Below are 7374 nucleotides of genomic sequence, written 5' to 3' on the forward strand. Positions count from 1 at the left end.
AATGTAAAAAGGAAAGGCGAAGATCACCATGACTCTTATGTAAGGTAGAAGATAAAAGTAAAAGATAGGCCCTTCGCAGACGGAAGTAGAGGTTGTCATGCATTTTTATGGTTGGATGCAAAAAATCTTAATGTGAAAGAACGTCAGATTATATTGCCACTTGTGATATGGACCTTTATTATGAAGTCCATCGCTTTTATTTCTTCCATATCACAAGATCGTATAAAGCTTATTTTCTCCGCACTAATAAGTCATACATATTTAGCGAGCAATTTTTATTGCTTGCACCGATGACAACTTACTTGAAGGATCTTACTCAATTCATAGGTAGATATGGTAGACTCTCATGGCAAAACTGGGTTTAAGGATATTTGGAAGCACAAGTAGTATCTCTACTTGGTGCAAAGGAATTGGCTAGCAAGAGATGGAAAGGCAAGCTCAACATGTTGGATGATCCATGATAATATAGTTTATCTCAGATGAAAGAAAACATAACCCATTATGTTTTCTTCTAGGTCCAACGTCAACTCTTTAGCATATCATACTTTAATGAGTGCTCACAATCATAAAATATGTCCAAGATAGTATATTTATATGTGAACCTCTCTTTTTTATTACTTCCTATTAATTGCAACGATGACCAAAACAATGTTTGTCAACTCTCAACAACTTTTATTCATCATACTCTTTATATGTGAGCTCATTACTCTCCATAAGATCCATATGATCTCTTTATTTCTTTTTATTTCTTCTCTTTTATTCCATTCCCTCAAGATCATAGCAAAATAATAAAGCCCTTGACTCAACACTAATCTTTATTATATATAGATCACGGACTCGATTACATGGAGGGATCATAAAGCAAAACTCACAACTAGATCATACTAAAACTTTATTCTACTATATCAAGATATTACCAAAAGGATCGAACTAAGAAAAACGGTAAAGATAAAAGTTGTGATGGTGATACGATACTGGGGCACTCCCCCAAGCTTGGCAATTGCCAAGGGGAGTGCCCATACCAGATACTCAGTTCTTCTTTGTTGGTGAAGAAGGTGGAGTTGTTGATGATGTAGGCTTGTCGTCCCTCTTCCAAGGCATAGGCTCACCATCATAGAAGGATGATCGAGTCTCCTGAATCCTCAAATTTGTAGCCAAACTCATCCTCTTGAATCTATATTCATACTCATAGTTTTGATTTTGCAGGTCATAGATATGGGCTTGGAGGTTCTCGGTTTTCTCATGTAGCTTCAAGATGGCATCCCCAATGTTCTTGACATCCAGCATGTGGTTGTTGGTGAACTCCGTGATCATAATGTGATTGGAGCCGAGTCCACGCTCCACCATCTCCTGACACTTTAAAACTTGTTGCTCCAATGCCTCAAGCCTTGCCTCTGTGCTTACGGTCCTCCTTGGTCCCTCAACATCGCGGATGTGCAACAACCCCTCACGCATCTCAATGGTTTGAGGGTGTTGCAGCACCTCCGCGAGGTAGGGGTTGATGACCTTCTCAAAGAAGTTTTCCTTAGGGGCACTTGAAGACGACATGATGACCTTGATCTATTAGAAAAACAGCTCAAAACAAAGACAAGAGATATTTGCGTGATACGGTGGTTAGAACCTTCGGGTGATTATATAATGAATTTTTACCAACCAAAAGAAGTATCATGCAAGAAAACGGAGTCCGGAGAGCACACGAGGTGCCCATGAGGCAGGGGGCGTGCCCATGGGGGTAGGGCGCGCCCTCCACCCTCGTGGAAGCCTCGTGTCCTTTCCGGTCTTCTTCATATTTTCCTATTTCTCTAAATATTCCAAAACGGAAAAAAATTGCCATTAGAACTGTTTTGGTGTCGGGTTACTTACTGTACCACATACCTATTCCTTTTCGGAGTCTGAAACATTCTGGAAAGTGTCCCTTATGTATTCCTCCGTGGTTACGGTTTCAATGATATTAGTTTCAACATTTATAGGATTACCTAAGATATAATGTTTGATTCTTTGACCATTCACCACCCTCGGATTTGACCCTTCGAAGTTGTTGATTTTTATGGCACCGGAATGATAGACCTCCTCGATAATGTAAGGACCTTCCCATTTAGAGAGAAGTTTTCTTGCAAAAATATTAAACGAGAGTTGTATAACAATACATAATCACCTACATTAAACTCACGCTTTTGTATCCTTTTGTCATGCCATCTTTTAACTTTTTCTTTAAATAGCTTGGCATTTTCATAGGCTTGGGTTCTCCATTCATCAAGTGAGCTAATGTCAAATACCTCTTCTCACAAGCAAGTTTGAAGTCATAGTTGAGCTCTTTAATAGCCCAATATGTCTTATGTTCTGATTCAAGAGGTAAGTGACATGCTTTACCATAAACCATTTTATACCGAGACATACCCATAGGATTTTTGTATGCAGTTCTATAGGCCCATAATGCATCATGAAGTTTCTTGGACCAATTCTTTCTAGATCTATTAACAGTCTATTGCAAAACTAATTTGAGCTATCTGTTACTCAATTCTACTTGACCACTAGACTGTGGGTGATAAGGAGATGCAATTCTATGATTAACATCATAGTTAGCAAGCATTCTATGAAAGGCACCATGAATAAAATGTGAACCACCATCGGTCATTAAATATCTAGGGACTCCAAACCTCAGGAAAATAACTTCTTTAAGCATCTTAATAGAGGTGTTATGATCAGCACTACTAGTTGGAATAGCTTCTACCCACTTAGTAACGTAATCAACAGCGACTAAAATATGTGTACACCCATTAGAGGAAGGAAAAGGTCCCATATAATCAAAGCCCCAAACATCAAATGGTTCAATAACAAGTGAATAATTCATAGGAATTTCTTGATGTCTACTAATATTACCAATTCTTCGACATTCATCATAAGACAAGACAAACTTACGGGCATCCTTGAAGAGAGTAAGCCAATAAAAACCGGATTGCAATACCTTGTGTGCAGTTCTATCTCTAGCATGGTGTCCTCCATAGGCTTCGGAGTGACACTTGCTTAGGATTTGTTCCTGTTCATGCTTAGGTACACAACGTCTAATAATACCATCTACTCCTTCTTTATAAAGATGTGGGTCATCCTAAAAGTAATGTCTTAAATCATAGAAGAACTTTTTCTTTTGCTGGTATGTGAAACTAGATGGTATAAATTTAGCAACAATATAATTAGCATAATCAGCATACCATGGAGTTGTTCAAGAAGCATTTATGACATTTAATTGTACATCAGGAAAGCTATCATCAATAGGTAGTGGGTCATCAAGAAAATTTTCTGACCTAGACAAGTTGTCTGCAACGGGGTTCTCAGCTCCCTTTCTATCAATAATATGAAAATCAAATTCTTGTAGTAGGAGAACCCATCTAATAAGTCTAGGTTTAGCATCTTTCTTTTCCATAAGGTATTTAATAGCAGCATGATCAGTGTGAATAGTTACATTAGAATCAACATTATAAGGTCTGAACTTATCACAAGCAAAAACAACTGCTAAAAATTCTTTTTCAGTGGTAGCATAATTTCTCTGGGCATTGTCTAGAGTTTTACAAGCATATTGAATAACATTTAATTTCTTATCAACTCTTTGTCCTAGAACAACCCCTACAGCATAATCACTAGCATCACACATAATTTCAAAGGGTAAATTCCAATCAGGTGGCTGAAAAATAGGTGCAGAAATCAATGCTTTCTTAAGTATTTCAAATGCTTCTACACAATCATCATCAAAGACAAAAGGAATATCTTTTTGTAATAGATTAGTCAGAGGCCGAGAAATTTTTGAGAAGTCCTTAATGAACCTCCTATAAAAACCCGCGTGACCGAGGAAGCTTCTTATACCTTTAATGTCCTTGGGACATGGCATCTTTTCAATAGCATCAAATTTGGCTTTATCAACTTCAATGCCTCTTTCAGAAATTTTATGCCCCAAGACAATACCTTCATTAACCATAAAGTGGCATTTCTTCCAATTCAGAACAAGATTAGTTTCTTCACATCTCTGCAAAACTCGATTAAGGTTGCTCAAGCAATCATCAAAAGAGGATCCATAAACGGAGAAATCATCCATGAATACCTCATAAATCTTTTCACAAAAGTCAGAAAATATAGCCATCATGCATCTTTGAAAGGTAGCAGGTGCATTACATAAACCAAAAGGCATACGTCTATAAGAAAAAGTACCGAAAGGGCAAGTAAAAGTGGTTTTTGCTTGATCATCAGCTGACACAAGTATTTGAGAGAAACCAGAGTAACCATCTAGAAAGCAAAAATGTGTATGTTTGCATAATATTTCTAGCATTTGATCAATAAAAAGGTAAGGGGTAATGATCTTTTCTAGTAGCCTTATTTAATTTGTGGAAATCAATTACCATCCTATAACCTGTAATAATTCTTTGCGGAATCAATTCATCTTTATCATTAGGAACAACAGTAATACCTCCCTTCTTAAGGACACAATGGACATAACTTACCCACTGACTATCAGCAACGGGATAAATTATACCTGCTTCAAGGAGCTTTAATATTTCCTTTCTACCACCTCGGTCATCTTAGGATTCAGCCATCGTTGGTGATCAATAACTGGTTTGGCATCTTTCTCCAAATTCATTTTGGGTTGACATAGAGTGGGACTAATGCCCTTAAGATCATTAAGAGTATATCGAATAGCAGCACAATGCTTCTTCAGAGTTTTCAATAGTTTTTCTTCTTCATGCTCTAAAAGGTTAGCACTAATAATAAAAAGATATATCTTCTTTTCATCAAGATAAGCATATTTAAGAGTATCACTTAATGGTTTAAGCTCAAACATGGGATCAGCCTTGGGTGGAGGAGGATCCCCTAGGATTTCAACAGGAAAATTGTGTTTAAGAATAGGTCCTTGTTTAAATAATACTTCATCTATTTCCCTTCTTTCACTCATAAACATATCATTTTCATGGTCTAGTGAATATTGTTCTAAAGGATCATTAGGAGGCATAGTAATAGACGCAAGACCAATAATTTCATCTTTGCTAGGGAATTCTTCATCACGGTGTTGTCTATGAAATTTAGAAAAATTAGACTCATGATACATATCATCCAAACCAATAGTAACAACATCCTTCTTGTAATCTATCTTAGCATTAACAGTATTCAAGAAGGGTCTACGAAATATAATGGGACAAAAGCTATCTTGAGGGGAACCAAGAACAAGAAAATCAGCAGGATATTTAGCTTTCCCACACAAGACTTCAACATCTCTAACAATCCCAACTGGTGAAATAGTGTCTCTATTGGCAAGCTTAATTGTGACATCAATATATTCTATCTCAGCAGGTGCAATATCATGCATAATTTGTTTTTATAAGGAATGAGGTATTGCACTAGCACTAGCACCCATATCACATAAGCCATGATAGCAATGATCTCCTATTTTAACAGAAGTAACAGGCATGCCTACAACAGGTCTATGTTTATTTTTAGTATCAGACCTATTAATTCTAGAAGCTTCATCACAGAAGTAAATAACATGCCCATCTATATTATCGGCCAAGAGATCTTTAACCATAGCAATATCAGGTTCAACTTTAACTTGCTCAGGAGGTGTATTAGTTCTAATATTACTTTTCTTGACTACAGTTGAAACTTTAGCATGATCCTTTATTCTAACAGGGAAAGGTGGTTTCTCAACATAAGCAGTAGGAACAATAGGATCATTATAAGTGATAGTATTTTCTTCAACTTTAATAGGTGCAACTACTTTTACTTCAATGGGAGGATTATATTTAAACCACTACTCCTTAGGGAGATCAACATGAGTAGCAAAGGATTCACAGAAAGAAGCTACTATCTCAGAGTCAAGTCCATATTTAGTGCTAAATTTACGGAAAACATCGGTATCCATAAAAGATTTAACAAAATCAAACTTAGGTATTATACCTGACTCCCTACCTTCGTCGAAATTCCAATCTTCAGAGTTGCGTTTCATTCTCTCCAATAAATTCCATTTGAATTTAGTAGTCTTCATCATAAAAGAACATGTACAAGAAGTATCGAGCATGGAGCGATTGTTGTCAGAAAGCCGAGCATAAATTTTTTGAATAATCATTTCCCTTGAGAGCTCATGATTGGGGCATGAATATAACATTGACTTAAGCCTCCCCCAAGCTTGAGCAATGCTTTCTCCTTCGCGAGGCCAAAAATTGTATATATAATTACGATCACGATGAACAAGATGCATATGATAAAACTTCTGGTGAAATTCCAATTTCAATCGCTTATAGTCCCATGATCCCATATCATCACATAGCCTATACCATGTCAATGCATATCCCTTCAAAGATAAAGGGAAGACCTTCTTCTTGATAACATCATCCGGCATACCTGCAAGCTTAAATAATCCACAAACTTCATCCACATAGATTAAGTGTAAGTCGGGATGCAATGTTCTATCTCCTGCAAAAGCATTAGCTAGCAGTTTCTCTATCACACCCGAAGGAATTTCGAAGTAACCATTTTCATTTTCAGTAGGTCCAGTAGGTTGAGGAGCAACTATTTTCTCTACCGGTCGCGGTGAAGATACCCAAACATGCCCCTCAAAGGATTACTTTCCATAGTAACAAGTGACAGTAAATTTCATCACACTATATAAATTTTTCCTTACCAGATTCCACCTACCAAAGGTGCTTCACTCCCCGGCAACGGCGCCAGAAAAGAGTCTTGATGACCCACAAGTATAGGGGATCTATCGTAGTCCTTTCGATAAGTAAGAGTGTCGAACCCAACGAGGAGCAGAAGGAAATGATAAGAAGTTTTCAGTAAAGTATTCTCTACAAGAACTGAAATTATCGGTAACAGATAATTTTGTGATAAGGTAATTGGTAATGAGTAGCAAGTAATAAAGGTAAATAAGGAGCAGCAAGATGGCCAAATCCTTTTTTTAGCAAAGGACAAGCCTGGACAAACTCTTATATGAAGGATAGCACTCCCGAGGACACATGGGACTTATCATCAAGCTCGTTTTCATCACGTTCATATGATTCGCGTTCAATACCTTGATAATTTGATATGTGGGTGGACCGGTTCTTGGGTGCTGTCCTTACTTGGACAAACATCCCACTTATGATTAACCCCCATTGGAAGCATCCGCAACTACAACAGAAGTATTAAGGTAAACCTAACCATAGCATGAAACATATGGATCCAAATCAGCCCCTTACGAAGCAACGCATAAACTAGGGTTTAAGCTTCTATCACTCTAGCAACCCATCATCTACTTATTACTTCCCAATTCCTCCCTCTAGGCCCAAACAATGGTGAAGTGTCATCTAGTCGACGTTCACATAACACCACTAGAGGGATGACAACATACATCTA

The sequence above is a fragment of the Triticum dicoccoides genome, chromosome 4A (assembly GCF_002162155.2).
Source record: "Triticum dicoccoides isolate Atlit2015 ecotype Zavitan chromosome 4A, WEW_v2.0, whole genome shotgun sequence".
In the NCBI taxonomy this organism is placed as follows: Eukaryota; Viridiplantae; Streptophyta; class Magnoliopsida; order Poales; family Poaceae; genus Triticum; species Triticum dicoccoides.